General features: G+C 35.4%; 1 long non-coding RNA gene across 1 annotated transcript; it reads right to left on the bottom strand.

The window, feature by feature from the left end:
• Positions 1-795: 795 nt before the first annotated feature.
• On the bottom strand, positions 796-2,478 carry LOC107776690 (uncharacterized). Its single transcript, XR_001646033.2, has 2 exons — positions 2,056-2,478; positions 796-1,051 (listed from the first exon to the last, which is right to left on the bottom strand). It is a non-coding gene; the product is annotated as an uncharacterized LOC107776690 (long non-coding RNA).
• Between the last annotated feature and the right edge of the window lie 17,286 nt (positions 2,479-19,764).

Raw genomic sequence — 19,764 nt, 5'->3', positions numbered from 1 at the left:
ATCTTTAATGATACTATTAGTAGTTAATTTATTTTTAGGTCTCATTAATTCTTGTTTATCTTATCCATTACTAATTTCTGGTGCATGATATAATTGGTACGTGGTGAGTAAGCAATGCCTATTACAATAAGTGGAGAGCTATGAAAATAACATTAATTTAAAGATTAATAATTCAGCAGTTAAAATAGTGCGAGTCCACGCACATTATCCCCTAGTATGTACCATTTTCTGATTAAAAGATATGAAAACATTCCTTTTCCCCAAGTTACTTATAGCCTGTTTGGCTAAGTTTTATTCTGGGCCAAAAGTAATTTTTTTGTTAAAAATATTTTTTTTAAAAGTTAAGGTATTTGACCAAACTTTTTGAAGAAAAAAAATATTTGAGTAAAAGCAGAAGTAGAAAATAATAGCTTTTTTCCAAAAGTATTTTTTAAAAAATACTTTTGAGAAAAATATACTAAGAAGCACTAAAAAATACTTTTGAGAAAAATATACTAAGAAGCACTTTTTAAAAACTTGACCAAACACTAATTGTTGTTCAAAGGTATTTTTCAAATTGATTAGCCAAACACAAACTAATTTTCACCAAAAGTACTTTTTAAAAAAGCACTTTTATAAAAAACACTTCTCAAAATAAATAAATTTTAAAAGCTTAGCTAAACATGTTATTAGTCATTTTGTTAAGTTCTTTCGATATTTCTCAATAATTTTTTTATTTTATCAATTATTTTAACTTGTTGAAACTGAAACAAATTAACGACTAAAATAAGCTCGTAACTTATAAGATGTAATTAGTGGAGCTAGAGAAGAGAACGTCCCTTGCAATATCAAAAACTGTACATATTTAAGACGAAAAAAAAGAGAAAAAAGAGGAGACCATATACTCTTCCATTTATCCACTCAAACATATCGAAAAAGTACATTAATATTCTAAGTAGATTCAACTGATTTGGGAGATATATTATTTTGCTTATTAACAGGCATGGATTTTGATCTCTTGAACCATTCACTTGCTGTGTTACCAGAAGATGGGGTACGGTGATACCTGCACCTGATATATTAAAACATTCAATGTATTTCATATTAGAAATTTCATAAGGGGAAAAGGAAAAATATTATATAAAAAAAACAGAAGAAATCTCGTGACGTGATATTATTACTGTCTCAAAATAATTACTCCCTCAATTTCATTTTATAAAATCCTTATTTCACTAGATACGAAATTTTAAAGAAAATGATTGTTTTAAAAGCTTGTCGTTTTAAGGTACGGTGATACCTGCACCTGATATATTAAAACATTCAATGTATTTCATATTAGAAATTTCATAAGGGGAAAAGGAAAAATATTATATAAAAAAAACAGAAGAAATCTCGTGACGTGATATTATTACTGTCTCAAAATAATTACTCCCTCAATTTCATTTTATAAAATCCTTATTTCACTAGATACGAAATTTTAAAGAAAATGATTGTTTTAAAAGCTTGTGGTTTTAACTTTTAAACGTGACTTAATATATTTGTGTGGTTATAAGATTTTTAACTACTAAAAAAATATGAATTAGATACGGACATATTCTGCAGCTAAACAAAAAGATCCATCGATAATCCTATTTAATGATAGATTATCACTCCCTCCGTTTCAATTTAAATAAAATAGTTTGACTCGACACATAGTTTAAGAAAAAAAAAAGAATTTTAAAACTTGTGATCTTAAAAGTTTAAGGGGTAAAAGTTTTATGAGGTCATGGCATTTGTGTAGTTATAAAAACTTTTTATTTAAGAGTAAAATAAGTAAAAGGAAAGTACATCATCTAATTTGAAACGGAGGGAGTAAGAAATTCTGTTAGTACGGGCGATTTAGAAATATATTAGCGCCGAAGTTCATAGCTATATCAAATTTTTTGTAGTGTTTAGAATTTGTGATTGTTAAATATGTCATAACACTTAAAAAATAGTAAGTTATTAAAAGTAAAATGAGAAATTTAATTTAAACAGAAATAAAATACTATTCTATTTTAAACAAACTAAAAAGAAAATAACGTCAACAAACAATACCTGAAAGATCCTCTATGAGTCGTCGGCGAGCACAGGCACTGGCCTTTCGGCGAGTTTGTCGGCAATGAATCGCCGTTGGCGCAGTTATCTGTAGTGGAGACGGTGATACTCTTATGGGAAGCCATAGGAAAAAAGAAGAAGAAGAAGAAGAAGAGGAGGAGAAAATTAAAAGGTTCTTTGGTTGAAGAAAGACAGATGTCAAGAGTTCAGTATTTATAGGACAATAATTGGAGATTTATCCTCAAGCAAGTGTGATTATGTGAGGCAGGAAAGTAATCAGCATTATCAAGTAATGTTTGACTTAAAACAATAATAACATACACAATTTAATTTGACGAGTGAGGTATGGGAAGGCTACATAATATCTATATAGACCTTGTCTATCTTGTAAATAGAGGCAAAGCTATATGTGACCAAGGATGGTCAATTGTATATTTTTTTTTGAAAAATTATATTATGTATAAGGTAAAATATTAGTATTTGTTATTGAGAAAAAAATAGACTTTGAACACCTTTGCATAGCCCACTGATAAAGTGTGTTCAAATTTTGAACACCCTTAATGAATTTTTTGATTTCGCTACTGCTTGTGAAGATAGAAAAGTTTTTTTTGATATACCCTCGGCCCAAGAAAAACATAACTACAACAGTTTACAAATCATGAGTAGCTATCAATATTTATTCTTAGACCACTTGATACTGTATAAAAGTTAGGCACTTCATTTAATTTTTGTATATTTTTTCTTTTTCCTTTTCCATACGAGTACGATTTTATTTTCTTTCTGCACTTTTTTGTCATCACTAGTTTTTAGACTAAAAATCAAAATAAGTGAAACATGCCGTCCCCACTTTCAGATACTTTGAATATAATAGTACAAGGCATGGAATCAATCATTACAAACGTTTCCTACTGGTATTATTTTTTTCAGGTTTCGTTTTTGGCATGGAATTTTAAGTTTACATAGGTTTGTATCTCCATCATTATTTGATTTGAAAGAAATGGTGTAGCATAATTATTTCAAAAGAAGAAAATAGTCCTATAAAAATCTATACTGTTTATATATTATCATTCTCTTAGGTTTTAATATTTCATGTAAATAAACTAGTTTATAATTTAAAATATATTTGTAATGAGTCCTAAAAAGCGCCAATGATTTCGCTTGTTATTTGAAAATCAAGCCAATGAACTGGATTTGGATGCACTTTGAAGTTTAAATTTTTTATTTTGACAAATACTTAATTCGATATGGTATAGGAACAATTGGGTTTGAAATCTTAAAATAATCTCGCTTGTTACAAAACATCCTCGTGACACAAATTTAAAATAAATAAATAAATGTATTTTCTGTATAACCGTGAGATAATTACAAAAATGCAACATATTCAAGCTGGCTAACCCGGTCCCTGAAATTAGTAAGGAAAAGTTACATATTTGTCTGTTCGACCAAAAAAATATTTATATTTACATGTCAAATATATATATATATATATATATATATATATATATATATATATATATATATATATATATATATATATATATTATTTACTTTTGTTGATATTGTTACGGTGAGGCTATTATTTTTGGTGCGATTATACTACATAATTTTTCAAGAGAAATTTTCGAAAATCACTATTGTTTAGTGATTATTAACTTCCTATAGTTATCATATACATAATTACTTCCTATAACTACTATTCAGTTGTTATGGTAGTGTATTCGAGCTGCTGTATTCATGAATACAACAACAAAAAGCGCCTAAAAATCAGGGTAGTCCAGTTGTACGCGCATGTATTCACATGTATTCGCGCCATGTATTCATGAATACAACAGCAAAAAACGCCTAAAATCAGGTAGTCTAGTTGTACGCGCATGTATTCACATGTATTCGCGCTACTGTATTCATGAATACATCATCAAAAAGCGCCTAAAATCAGAGCAGTTCAACTGTACGTGCATATATTCACATGTATTAGCGCCATGCATTTATGAATACAGTAACAACAATCATATTAAAAATAGGTATGTCCAGCTGTCTAAGAGAGAGGAAAAACATAAATAGCGTATTCCATGCCTCAATGGTAGTATATATCATAAATACTTATTTTGCTATAAAATATAAAAGGTAACTATAGAAAATAATATTTTAAAATAATTTTGGTTTATAATAAATAGGGTGTATACCTTTACAGTAAAGGTAAAATTTATATTTTTCAATTAGTAAATCAGAGGAATTGACAAATGGCAGAGGGTCCTTATCTGGACCATTTCCTGCCTGGTCGTGACATTTTTGGTTATGGGCTCTATTTTCAATGAAGAATATGGACGATTGGGCCACAGGCCCATACTCATCTACTGTTGCCACGTCCTGCAACTCTGGTACTCCGAAAAAGTAAAGACAATTTAATGTTCTTATCCAAATCAATCTACTAAGCTTATCCTCGCAAAACCAAGGAAACATTATGTTCAATTCATATTTTCGTTATCATTATATGATATATCTATATTGTACAGGCGTTACTAATGTGGAAGTTACACATTTGACTGTTCCATAAAAAATTATTACGTGCTAGTTAAATATATAAAAAATAAATATAAATACGTATATTATATATATCTTATAAATTAATATATAAAAATATATGCTTTGCCTAATGTCTCTGTATCTTGCAGAAATGTAAGGTAAGATTGCGTACATCTTATTTTCCGAAGACCTCATATGTGAGATCATGTTATAAATAAAATTGTATTTAAGGTGAATGTCTATATTTTAGAGAGGTTTTAGGGTTTGTTACTTTGTGACTAAGTCACATTTTCCCTATAAATAGTGAGGTCCTATTCCATTGTAATTCATCCCAAATCGATATATAAGAATTCTCTCTCTTCTTTTCTCTGCACTACTCTTCTTCTTCTTTTATTGTTTTATAACACGTTATCAGCACGAAACTCCAACCAATTGAGTAAAGGCTTTGGGATACGTGCATGGTGCTCAACTTAAACATAATATCGAGCATAATGATTGTAAATTATTCCATGAACTTCCTTCCAGAATAAATTCTGGATTTAAGGTAAGTATTTTACGTTATTTTTCTGTTTTAATTTCTTGAAATTCTATAATTTGATTTTAAATACAAGTAAAGACAATAAATTTTGATTATAACTCTAATAGAGTCTGTAAGAAATTATAACCACCCGAAGTGGTAAAATTTCTATGCCTTGCCATGATCAAATTCATGTATGATTGTGGGCACAAAAAGTGAAAACACGTCCCATTGAATTTGCTTCATTCTTATTCCCTTAAGAAAATATGGTAGCAGTATCTGATAAGACTGAAAGAAGACAAAATTATTACCATGAAGGTATCACTGGATGTAGACGTGGAAATAGACGAAATTATAATCATCATCATTGTGGTAATGAGAACAATAAGGATTCTCAAAATAATCTTTCACTCTGTGAAATTAATGTTTGTCATCGATTTGACATGAGATTTCGTAAAGCACATATAGATGACTATGGTCTATTCATGATGTGAATGTGATAACATGTGATTTATGAATACGTATTGATTCTTGGAAGAATATGAACGTGCTAGTGGTAATGAATATGCCACGCTCACTCTTAGAAAAAGTTTGAGATGAAATAAGAAAATAATTTCATTATTATAGCATGATGGCCATTGATCACGTACCTATTGTGAGTATGTTGCCAAAATATTATGGCAATGTGATTATTACTGTGCAAAAGTAATGGAAGCAACATATGTTGCCTATAATGATTTTGACTATGACCATAATGGTATAACTTTCTCTTTGAAAGATATATATACCATATGGATGTTGATGAATATGTGGTAGTACAAAATTAATTGAGAGCTCTGGAACAACCAATTATTACTATTTTGAAGAAATAAAATTGATTATCAATAAGGTATTGTGTCGTAGTAAGTCTCAACGAAGCATATTTAGTTTCTAAAGTATTCGCGAAAGCGGTTGGTTATATTGAGACCAAAAATAAAGAAAAGATTTAATATCTTCTATTACTACAACTTGTAGTAGGGTAATATGTATGTGAAAAGTTACATGCTTTATTCTCCGGTTTGTACTACACAAATAAAAGAATGCCACAATAAAGTAGAAGTTTATTGATATAAAAACTGATATCATAATAAACTTAGTGTTTATTGATAATTTCACACGTCATGGTATAAACCTATAGTTTATCAATATTAATAAATTATTCAGTTGGCATAATTGATTTAGCCATATCAATTTAAGTATGGTGTGAAAAAATAAAAGAGAATTCACATGATAAATATTACATAACTAGAAAGTTCTTTACGAATTCTCTGATGTTGCTTGTTATAATTAATTAATAGACCAACTAAAACTGGGGTTGAATCCCATAAATGCTAGAAATATCAAAGGTGAATGGCCCCATTTACCTGCCATGTATACCACATAAGATGTATCTATGAGATGGTTACATGTGCGATTTTTATTAACCTGAAACTTGGTATTTGCAAGGTAACTTGCTCAATAATTTAATTTAGAGCATAATTTTCATATTATCTATTCAAGACAGTTCATCTTGATAAGTTGGTTTACATCACAGTTGGTTTAGCAAAATAATTTATTGATTGTCACCATTTAATAGCTAAAATATTGCTTATGAGAACAAAGTTATCTATATCAGTTTGGTATAGGTTATATACGAAAGTATATTACATTCTCCTCTCACAAGTAGTTCAGGGACAGTAACCAAATAATTCCAACTTATTATTATTATTATTATTGATGTGCGGTGTTATTTTGATTAACACCATAACGCACAAAGGTGGATTTTTAAAGTTGAGGAAGCAAGTTAGTTTTTCTAACATGAGGGGAAGAAATGATAAACAATTGAGAAAAAGTTACATGGAATGAAATATCATTTCTACATCTAGATCCTCGAATAAGATAATATGAACTCGAAGTTCATAAAAAGATAATTCATATGCAATATATTGCAAAGCATGCCAGACGCATTTGCATACCCAAAGAACGTAACTATATTCTCATTACAAATACTCCTATTAGAATAAGTCCTAGAAGGACAAAGTCTATGGTATGCTTAAAGTGTATAGACAAATTGGTTTCAAATAAAACTGTTGATGAAAAAGAGGAGCAAATGATCAAAATAGTCATAATATGGAGGCAAATGATCTAGAAGATCACGTGATATAACACTTCATAAACCTCAGGAGAGGTTCAGGTACCTAAAATGAATGAAGAGATCTCTATATTATGTCTTTATGGAAAAAAGGAGGTATTGGTAATACGGAGGCAAATGATCGTAGATGTTCGTCGACTACATCTACGATAACACTAAATATATATGAGAATCTTAAGTGTGGAGAAACAATTCAAGTAGAATTAGTTTTATATGAAATTCATGTAGTTTTGGACCTGCAGTTCAAATACTTGAAAGTATAAATTTAGCAGAGTGTGCAATCACTTTTATCTATCTTTTATGTCTAGCATGACATGAAAATTTAATATGCACCTAAAGTCTATTTATATGGCTTATATGACTTAACTTATATGACAATCCCTGAATGATTTAAATCGATTAAAGCATATACAATTCTTGGTCCTGAAGTACCACATCCTAAGTACATTTTGTGCACATATGCATCTTGCTATAACTATAAGCATAGTAATATGATAGCGAGAATTTTTACCTGTATGGAGATATTGAAAAGGCCATTCCATAGCATTTTATGAAGACATTACATATCTATCAAGAATGACGATTTCAAGGTGCAACATATTCATTCAAGTTAATATGGTTGATTTGTTTATCAAATCTCTACCAACGATATTTAGAAGGTGGTGCACAAGATTAAAATGCGAAGGCTTAAAGATGTGAATTGATGCTCTCATCAAGGAGAGTTAATACACGTTGTACTCTTTTTCTCTTACAAGGTTTTATCCCACTGAATTTTTCTTGCAAGGTTTTTAACGAGGCAACCAAAAGGCGTATTGTTAGATATATGTACCCCTTTACCTTCTCTAAATTTTTTTTCCCATTGAGTTTTATTTTAGTTAAGGTTTTAACGAGGTACATTATCTGTTGAATAGACATTCAAGTGCGAGTGTTATAAATAAAATTGTATTTAAGGTGAATGTCTATATTTTAGAGAGATTTTAGGATTTGTTAGTTTGTGGCTAAGTCACGTTTTTCCTATAAATAGAGGGGTTCTATTCCATTGTAATTCATCCAAAATCAATATATAAGAATTCTCAATCTAATTTTTTCTGCAATACTCTTCTTCTTCTTTTATTGTTTTATAACACTATGTATATTGTTGTGTCATGACCCCAATTTCTCTCTCTAGGATGTCGTGACGACACCTAGTCTATAAGACTAGGTAATCCTAACAACATGCGGAAACATCGAATAAAAAAACTCAAAATTTCAAAACTTCAACAATTTCACCAATAGACTATAAGCTCAATACATACAATTTTTTCAAAACCCAGTGAGATATAAGTCACAAGCTCTAGATACAATGATGGACAATCCTATACATCATTGTCTATAAAAAACATAAAGAAATGAGGGAAAATAGGGTAGAAGGGGACTCCGAGGCCTGCGGATGCGGGCAAGTGTACCTTGAAGTCTCCAAAGCAGCAACATAGTGCTCTAATATCGAAGCTGATAGGACGTATCTGAATCCGCACAAAAACACGTGCAGAAGCGTAGTATGAGTACACCACAACAGTACCCAATAAGTGCTAAGCCTATCCTCGGTAGAGTAGTGGCGAGGTCGGGTCAAGGCCCTACAGGAGATAATAAAAAATAAGACAAAGATAGTATGATATAATGAAAATGACAGGGAAGTGAACAATAAAGAATTTAGGGGAAATAACAACACGGAATCAAGGAAAGCTAATACAACACGAAAGGAAAACAAGAATTTTACATGTTAAGGAAAACAAGAACCAAACAATCCAGAAAATAAGGAATATCAACAGGGGCACTCTCGAGGTACCACCTCGTAGCCTTAATTCGTAAAAACAAATCACAGTCTTTTCATATATCACCGCTGGAGCCTTTATATTTAATTTTTAAAAATTATTTTTCCGAAATAGCATCCCGTATTTTAGCCCACCTTATCACACTGCATGGCTCTAGTAGTTCTCCTACTAGCCACGCATATCAAGCCCACCTTATCTCACCACATGCATTTCAGCACCCAGACCTTATATCACCGCATGTGTATCAATAATCACAACGGTACGGCAAAAACCTCGTGCAACAATAATAACCGCACGACAGATACCTCGTGCAAACAATAATAACCATACGTCAGAAACCTCGTGGAAACACCCAAACAATAACTTCAACAATAACACGAAAGCCAAAACACAACAACTAAATAAATGATATTTCAAGGATAGCAATTTCAAGTAAAGAAATTCCACAATTAAATAATGAATACGGAAATCAAGAAAAAAATAAGTAATTCAACTAAACATGTTATACAAGTTGCAAATAGGAGATAAGACAAGTAAACATGTGAAATTAGGCTAAAAATGATGACTATAATATGCTAAAGTAACTCAATTAAGGCATGAAAAGGAAACTATGTAGCAAAAACCAGAATTTCAATATTTAGCTCGTGTACGCACTCGTCACCTCGCGTACATGGCCTTCACATATAAAAAATTATCACAACAATACCAAATCGTAAGGGGAATCTCCCCCTCCCCAACAAGGTTAGACAAGTCACTTGCCTCAGACCATGCTCAATCAATAAATTAGAAGGCCTTTCCCTCGATTTTCCAACTCTGAACGGCTCGAATCTAGCCAAAATAATTTCATACTATGAATATAACTATAGGAAACTAGTTTAAACAATGAAATAATGATTTTAGCAAAGAATTGGAAAATCGCCCCAAAAAGTCACCCCGAGCCCGCTTCTCGAAACCAGACAAAATTTATAAAATCCGAACACCCATTCGATATCGAGTCCAACCATATAAGAATTATCCAAATCCAACCTCATTTAGCCTTTTAAAACCTAAAAACTTGGTCTAAGAACTTCTACACTATTTTCCCAAATTCTAAACTCCAAAACCATAATTAAAAGGTGTAATTAACACTAGATTCATGAAAATTAATAAAAAACGAGACAAAAATCCTTATCCAAATGCTTTCTCTCAAAATCTCTTAAAATCTCACCTCATTCCATGCTCTCAAAGTCCCAAAAATAAAAATGAAGTAAACCCTCGAAACATCCTCTTTTTGCCCAGTTATGTCGCACCTGCGACCTTACTGCCGTATCTGCGGCTCCACACCTGCGGATAATCATCGCAGGTGCGGCTCTTACTTAGGCCCAGAAATTTCGCTTCTGCGGATACCCTAAGCGCACCTGCGCTTGCGCTTCAACGGTTGGAACACCTACGACCACTGCCGCTTCTGCGCACTAGCCATCGCAGAAGTGAAGCCGCTTGTGCAGAAATTTTCTCGCTTCTACGACCACAGCTGGGCAAGGCCAGCTTTGCCTTTGCGATTCAAAGCTCGCATATGCGAGTCCGTACCTGCGTCCAAACCCTCTACAAGTACGGTGACACTAGAACTGGGAGCTTCAGCATTTGCACAAGTCCAAATTTTGTTCCGATATCGATCTGAATCACACCTGGGCCCTCGGGACCCCGACCAAATATACCAACAAGTCCTAAAACATCATACGAACTTAGTCGAGCCCTCAATTCACATCAAACAACAACAAAAACATGAATCGCACCCCGATTCAAACCTAATGAATTTTATGAACTTCCTAATTCCGAAACCGACGTCGATTCATACCAAAACAACTCCGATCGACACCAAATTTTGCACACTAGTCATAATTGATATTACTGACCTATTCCAACTTCCGGAATCTGGATCCGACCCCGATATCAAAAAGTTCACTCCCGGTCAAATTTTTTAAAATTCCACCAATTTCTAACTTTCGCCAAAATACACCGAAACAACCTACGGACCTCCAAATCAACCTCCGTACACGCTCCTAAGAGAAAAATATCATACGGAGCTATTGGAACCATCAAAACTCCATTCCAGAGTCTTCTTCACACAAGTCAAACTACGGTCAACTCCTACGACTTAAACTTCCAATTTAGGGGTTGTGTCCCATTACACTTCTAAACACACCAGAAACCAAAACCAAATATCCCGGCAAGTCACGTAACCACATAATGAGATAGAGGGAGTAATAAATAGGGGACGGGGCTAATACTCATAAACGACCGGTCGGATCGTTACATGTTGATGTATACACTTTGCCAACTATTATTTTTTTGAACAACTTACTATTATTTTTAAAATGGCTATACCGTGTAGTTTAATTTTGCCTTACTCAATTATAAGGAAAAAGTTAGACCGTTAACGTCAACAAACTTAAATTTTGAATTAGCACACTTTCGCAAGAATACAAGGTACTAGAATATTCAGAATTAAATTCACGAATTAAAAAAAGGTAATAATATACCCTATCTCATAACGCACAATTAGCTAAGTGTGCATCTTGTTTTAGATGTACCTTTTTGCAAAACCTTATGGTACTCTCTTTTTAAGAAAAGCAAATAATGTTAGTTTTATTACTTTTCTAGTATAACCATAAGCTGTTGCTTGGACGTACGTGTAAAATATGGCCCACATTGGTTACATTGGCCAAGTTATTTTGGGTCTAATAAATATTATATTAAATCTACTAAATTTCTATTGGCTACTTGGGGAAGTTAATTTTATTAAAACTCTCCACTCCCCACTTTGATGGAAAGTGAGATTATGCATTAAAACTCTCTGTCTTTAGAAAAAAGGCAAAGAATAACATATTCCATCGTTGTTGTTCTGAAAGAACGCAGAAAAAAAAGAGAGATAAACTTTCTTAATCACAAGTAAATGTCACACAATTCCGTTGCGAATCATCAAGAAAACATTATGAAATCGGGTATGTTTCCTGATTTATGTATTTACTTTGTTTAGTACGTGAAAATCACATAGTTCTTAGATCCTTTATCTTATGATAGGTTTATTATGTTAGATTGCTTACAATCACAGTCTAGAATTGTAAAATCTTACATGTGATATCAAGAGCACAAGTTTTTGGAACTATTGATTTTTCATAAAGATTAAGATTTTTTCAACTTGTAAACCCTAATTATATAATTTAGGGATTTACATAACTAATAAAGTAATATATAATGTAGTTGTTTTCATATTACTGGAAGTGAATTTTGAATGTCGATTACACACTGTTGAAGTCTTTAGCTTTTCTTGATTGAGTATTATGCAATTCTCAAGTTCAAAATAAAGGAATTGGAAACTTCCTGGGATTTAAACCCACTTTGCACGCCACAACCTTAAGAGTTCATGCAATATATTTTCTACTTTTACGTGTGACTAGTAATCTATAAATGTGCGTTGCATATTAATAATGACACATGATGATTTAAATATTTATTTATATGAAGAAACAATAAAATTTAATTAATGAGAGAAATTTTATGTATAATAATACAACAATCATCTAAATGCCGAAAAATATTACTATTACTGTCACGACCCAAAATCCGTTAAAGGTCGTGATGGCGCCGGACACCACTGTCAGGCAAGCCAACACTAAATAATCAATTAAATTCGCATTTTAATATTTTTAAAATAGTAGATTTACTTCAATTTAACTAGTAAAAGATGAATTTACAGAATAGATAACAATGTTTTCCAATTTCAATACTGAACATCCCATAATCATCCCAAAACTCGGTGTCACAAGTGCATGAGCATTTTCTAGGAATTTGAAATAAAATACAATAACTGTCCGGAATACAAATTTGGACAAGAAAAAAAATACAATACTCTGAATAAGACTCTGCTGGCTGCACATCGTACAAAAGGTGCAGCTCACCTAAGTCCCAGTGTCAACTACGCCGATGCGTCCACAAGGCCACTAAATGCATATATGCCTGTACAACAAAATATACAGCAAGTGTAGTATGAGTACGAAAACAACACGTACCCAGTAAGTATCCCGCCTAACCCCGAAGAAGTAATGACGAGGGGTCGACTCAGACACTTACTATGGGCTATAAATAAAATACCAATGGTATGATTAAGTATGGATTTCATAGAACGGCTGTAAGCTCATTATTTTGAATTAAGTAAGTAATTCTTTTATAATTAAGGAATCTCCAAATTTGTTTTCATCTTTTTAACAATTTATATCTCCGGCCAGTGAGGCCATATCAATTGTCATAAATTTCAGGGCAAGCAATACAAGCATGCGCAAATCATGCCGAGGTTGTACGATCCAATCCAATATAATATTTAAACCGTGCACTGCCAGAGGGTCGAATGGTGCGAACCATATATGCATCTATTTAATCTACAGAGGCGTTCAGCCCATTCCACAAAAGATAAGACATTCAAATAATCAATCAAGAATTCATCAAGGGGCAATTATCTAAGAAAAAGACAATTTCTCTTTTAAAAGTCAAGAAAACGATGTCTAGCCTTTTAGAAATTTATTAACAGAGTTCGATATGATTTAAGCATTTTAAATTGACAACAAGATTGTAAATATTACAAGTAAAGCATGCTTTTGGGTCATAGACTACCCGAACTTAGGCATAATAGTAGCTACGCACGGACTCTCATCACCTCGTGCGTACGTAGCCCCCATAAATAGGAGCACACATTGATTTATTTTACCTATGGGGTAAATTCCCTCTTATAAGGTTAGAAAGGAGACTTACCTCGCTCAGAAATTCCATAACCAACTCCAAAGCCTCCCTAACACCTCAAACTAATGCCCGTCGCTCCAAAACTAGTCAAATAAGTTGCAACCCAATCAAAATATACTCTAATACTCATAATTAATCAAATTATTACAATTTTCAATTTCGCTTGAAAAGTCGATAAAATTACCCTCGGGCCCACGTGCCCGGATTCCAAAAATTTTCGAAGATAAACTTTTCCCATGACGCCACGAACTCAAATATATAATTCATTTCCAATTCCATGCCCAAATTCATGGTCAAAATCTACAAATACCAAATTCTAGGTTTCCCTCTTAAAACCCCAAATTTCTACAAATTTTCATTTCTAAATCCATACAAAATCCAAGTATGTAACTTCCAATGGGTGGGAATCACTTACCTTGACATAGATGATGAAAATCTCCCCTTGAAGCCTCTCCAAAATCGCACATACCAAGAGAGAAATGAGTGAAATGGGCGAAATCCCCGAATTAAAATAATGTGCCCAGGCCCCATTCTTCATCACGTTCGTGACCTATGCCTCACGTTCGCGAAGGCCAAATGTTCCTGCCCCAATATTTCCTCTTTGCGTTCGCGACCTCCTCAGGCACCTCTCCGCGTTCGCGAAGGCCAAATCCAGCACCCCCAAAATTTCTTCTTCGCCAGCGCGGGACTCCCTTCGCGTTCGCGAAGAAGGAAACCACACACCAGAATTTAGCAGTTCCAAACATCTCCAATTTGGTCCGACACCACCCCGAAACACACCCGAGGCCTCTGGGACGCCATCCAAATCATACAAACCAATCTCATAACATAACATAGACCTGCTCGAGGCCTCAAATCACAACAAACAACATCGAAATCAGGAATCACACCCCAATTCAAGCTTAATGAACTTTGGAACTTCAAACTTCTACATTCGATGCCGGAACCTATCAAATCACGTACGATTGACCTCAAATTTTGTACACAAGTCATAATTGACATTACAGACCTACTCCAACTTTCGGAATTGGAATCTGACCCCGATATCAAGAAGTCCGCTTCCGGTCAAACTTTTAAAAACCCTTCAAATTTCTAACTTTCGTCAAACGACTCCAAAATGACCTACGGACCTTCAAATCCACTTCCGGACGCGCTCCCAGTACCAGAATCACCATACAGAGCTATTCTCAGAATCGAAATTCCAAACGGACATCGATAGCATTGAAATACACTTCAACCCAAATTTATAAAATTCTTCCAAAATGTCAACTTCCACAATAGGCGCCGAAATGCTCACGGGTCATCCAAAACTTGATCCGGACACACGCCCAAGTCCGAAATTATCATACGAACCTGTTGGAACCTTCAAACCCCGATTCAGAGATCGTTTACTTAAAAATCAAACCTTAGTCAATTCCTCCAACTTAAAGCTTCCGAAATGAGAATTTTCTTTCCAAATCAACTCTGAACTCCCTGAATCTCAATTCCGACTACGTGTACAAGTAATAATACCTGAAGTGAAGTTGCTCATGGCCTCAAACTGCTGAACGATGCGCTAGATCTCAAAATGATCGGTCGGGTCGTTACATTCTCTCCCACTTAAACATACGTTCGTTCTCGAACATGCTAAGAACTGCGCTGGAGTTGTCCGAAATCAATGTTTAACACCTCGTGCACCGACCCGTGCTAACACAACTCAGTTGAGCACATTAACTCGATCAAATCTGAAGATATTCTCTTTTATTTAGGCAAATAAGCCTTATAGCCCAGTTCCAACATCCGGAATTCTCTGCCAGGCATGCTTCCAACATACGAACACCGTATCAATCACCACACGATATACCAGAACACGACTGCATACCTTTGCCGAATTCACACCATGCACCGCAACATTCACATGACCATAATAACATTCTCTGATCATAATAGCCGACATTCCCCAAATCTGATGCTCACCATGCACCTCATGACATATATAAGTCTGGTTCCAACTCTTGCTATACCGCCACGACAGAAGAGACATGTAAAAATTCATAACCGACTGCTGAGTCAACAAATCATTGAGTCTCTCCTCCTGACTAGAATCATCACCCCATTATAACCAAATGATGGTATTTGCTCTTTACTATACTTCATATAATCCGATCGCACTGATCCCGGGTCCAATAATCTCGTCTCACCCCAATACAAGCTGCTTAAGCAATAAGCCACCTCAAACACGATCAAAAGTCTCATGTGATGCCACAATGTGCCAACAAGCTACCAACTCGAACGTGATACATAAGAAAAATGAACTCTAGATGGGATTACACAACCCACGTAACTAATTAGACAACCGAAAAGGTGTCATGAACCTTCCTTAGAAAATGGGACACAAAACACGCAAAATAGAATATAGGGGACTGTACTCAACATCACACTATTGCGGCGTGCAACCCGATCCAAACAACATACCCGTGGCGGCGTGCCACCCGATCTGCACAAAAAGAATCTATAAGGAAATACTTACCGAGCTAGAATGCTCATTACTACAAAATATTCGAATATCGGACACAAGCACGCTAAGTGCATAATACCATCCCTTGGAGGACCGACAACGCCATACGCTACAAAACTCAAGCACAACCAAGGTGCGATATATGATCTGAATCTCGAGAGCTATCCTGCTCATATAACACCATCGCTATGCGAAAACTCAACACACATGAAATTAACAAGCCGTTTCACAACTCACACGACACAATATAGTATTACATGAAATAGCCGTCAACGAAACAACGTCCAACGTCCGAATACTCCTCCATAAGGAGCGCTATGCTGAAATGAACCCATGCGGCTTGATATAGAGCCCATATTCATATTTAAATCCATCCACAGACCTCAAGACGATTCTGATCGCACCGTACTAGGCTAATAACCTTTCAAGGATCCATAATAACCCTTTTCCCATAACACACAAGAACATCCATCATAACCATAATAAACTTCCACAGTCCACGACCAAACGAACCGAGCGCCCTCCAGGCATAAATTCTCGAATTAGCGATATCGCCACAATCTTCATACCTAGTTTCAATATTCACTCAATCAAGTGACTACACGTCATACTTATACCATCTTCCCATGGAATACGCTCCCACGACCTTCCGCACCAGGTAACAAGTCTGCACATCTATACCACCGACCGCACTAAAGTTGTAAAGCAAATCAAGAATCCACAAATCAATACACAAGGCCTCTTACACATGACATCGACCTTAGGTGATGCTGAAAACAATACCGTCTTACTTTAAGCATCTAAATACTTTTCCCTGCTCATCCGAGCTCATGACATCCTTGTCAACACCGAACCCGCAATCTCGAATCCTCAACTTTAGAATCCCATGCTACTTGATGCGCTTAAGCACTCCAATGCGCAAGGGTACAAGAATTTCATCATAACTCCTGAACCACTAATAGGGTAAACACTTCATCATATAGAAACCTTCTACTTAACGCATTTCAAGAGAACCATTGCGACACGTGACTGAATTCTCATATCCGCAGAAAACACCAACCTCAAGTAGTGGTCTAAACCACCATAACTCTTCCGGGATCCATCTACACATAACATGCCATAATACTTAAATTCCTACAAATAAAAGCAATTGCGGCGACCGTCAAGCCTCGCACGTACCACCACAAATCACATGCATAACTCAATACATTGAAGGAACTGATCATTGCCACCATCATGCCAATTTAACCATTGTTAGCTGACCCGTCCTTTCCTAATTTATTCTTAACTTACCTTAGAAATAATAATAGCTCCAATCATTACATCACGAACCTAATTCCGCACTCATCCCGAGTGACCTTATTTCACGAGACCACGCTGTCTCAAATCCCACGAGCCATCTCATACCCACCTTGTGCGCATGTTCGCATCTTTAACTGGTACACCTATTCTGGAAAAATCCCTTTATGAATCCAAAGTTATTTCCTTCCAGTCCTCCAATGCTACACCGCAACCCGAAGATAACGTAGAACACTCCAAGCCCCTTTCATAATCTACTGCAAAAGCTCGATACTTAACCATACGACAAGCTAGAAATCCTTAGGTATCACACTTTAACCTTTGAATCTACTAGGACCGTTGTTGAGAGTCACCCATTCTGACCTGGTCCCGAATATAATCAACTCCAAGGCTCTGCTAGCACATGAACACTCTCTCAATAAGCACCCGGCTAAATCACTTTCCTTGTACCTCACATCTTCACGAAACATAAACTCTGAGTCTTCCCCAAACCTGAACACGAATCGATAAGGCCAAATATAGCACACATTCCTCAAATCCTTTGCTCAAATTACTGCTGATGTTCTCTTCCCTTAGTCATAACGACCCATTAATACACTGATAACCAGAAACCGCACTAGTTGACAATTACACAATTCAATCATAGACGGTGGGGCTCTCCCACTTAGCCTGAAGCTACCATCGCATGACCCTGGAATCCACCTAGGTTCCTTATCTCCTATTGACATGATCTTGCACAATCAACCCGCCAAATTTCTCAAAATCCTTCTATTAACCTTTAATGAACACTCCGAACCACTAGCCACAGTTACATATTCAATCTTTTACCGGGTAGCCAGTAGAATTCTTCGCAGAAGCTTCGTCAACACCACTCAACCGCTAACCTGCTCACAGAAGAAAACCCACCTGTGGAAATTTCATGCCGACATATTCCAACGTCGATGCACTGGGTATAATTACTACGAAATCAGTAGAACTTCCCGAGTCCGAGCTCATTCACCAGCTGCGCCAGTCCATTCACTCCTCATGGACGTCAACTAAAGGTGCGATAATACATTCCAATCCAAAGTCATGTTGTATCCTTATTCATATCAAGCAACTCCTTTCTGTTGTATCCAATCTCCCACCGTATAATAGCAAATATTTCAAAATAAGTCCGTAGACCCAATCACCGTCCACCATAATTCCCAAATCACTCTAAACTTTCCTCGAGGCGTGTAGCTATCCTATCATAGAACCCACATGCTACTCTGCCACTCTCCTACTTTGGTCAAACCCTCTCTTCTTTAAGCAACTACTCGACTTCTGTTTCTCACACTTGGCATTCTAGAATTTTAACCACTATAAGACACCTCCCACATGTCCTTCCTCATCCTTCGCTGCCCAGTTGTTGCCTTAAATAAAAAATCTATCTCTGTAGCACTTGAACCAACAGATCGCTACTAACTTTAAACCTCTTAGAAGATCCTCTCTCTCGAGCCATCAATACTAGAAGTACCAATTCGATTTCGAAGCCGCTACACACTATTATCTCTGACAACCGCATCTCAAGCACCATTTCACACTACCCTGCCCCAAAGGAAAATTGAAGAAGGCTATAACATCGGCGAACCTTAACGCATTCAACAAGGACGATGACACCACATCACAGATTGAGAACTCTACTACTCTCGAAAATACCAAGCCTCATTACTCCATCAACCAAAATCTGGACATTCATAGGCCAATTGCTTTTTCTCCGTCGGAAATAAGATACTGAATCTTGGAACCATGCACTGAGTAAACATCCTTCCAAGTCATTCACCGCCCCGACACATAGGCAAGCATCCTACCCTCACATCAACACCGTGCAATTACAACCCATGAACATTATAGCAACATGTGCATAGCCTCAAAGCTCTTAGAAGTACAACTACTGAGCTGAAATGACGGAATATCCTTCCGCACGGCGACGGCAATAGCCCAAATAACTCCGCAGGGAGAAACAGCCTGCACCACATCTATAGTACCATTACAATTCTTCAATTCCCGATTTATAACCAGCGCTTCACGTCGCATAAGATTGAATAGGAAGGAAATGAAGGCATAAGCCTCAGAGGAATCAAATCACACGATGAGG

Source organism: Nicotiana tabacum, chromosome 21 (genome assembly GCF_000715075.1).
Source record: "Nicotiana tabacum cultivar K326 chromosome 21, ASM71507v2, whole genome shotgun sequence".
Lineage (NCBI taxonomy): Eukaryota > Viridiplantae > Streptophyta > Magnoliopsida > Solanales > Solanaceae > Nicotiana > Nicotiana tabacum.
This window is presented reverse-complemented; position numbering and strand designations above follow the sequence as displayed.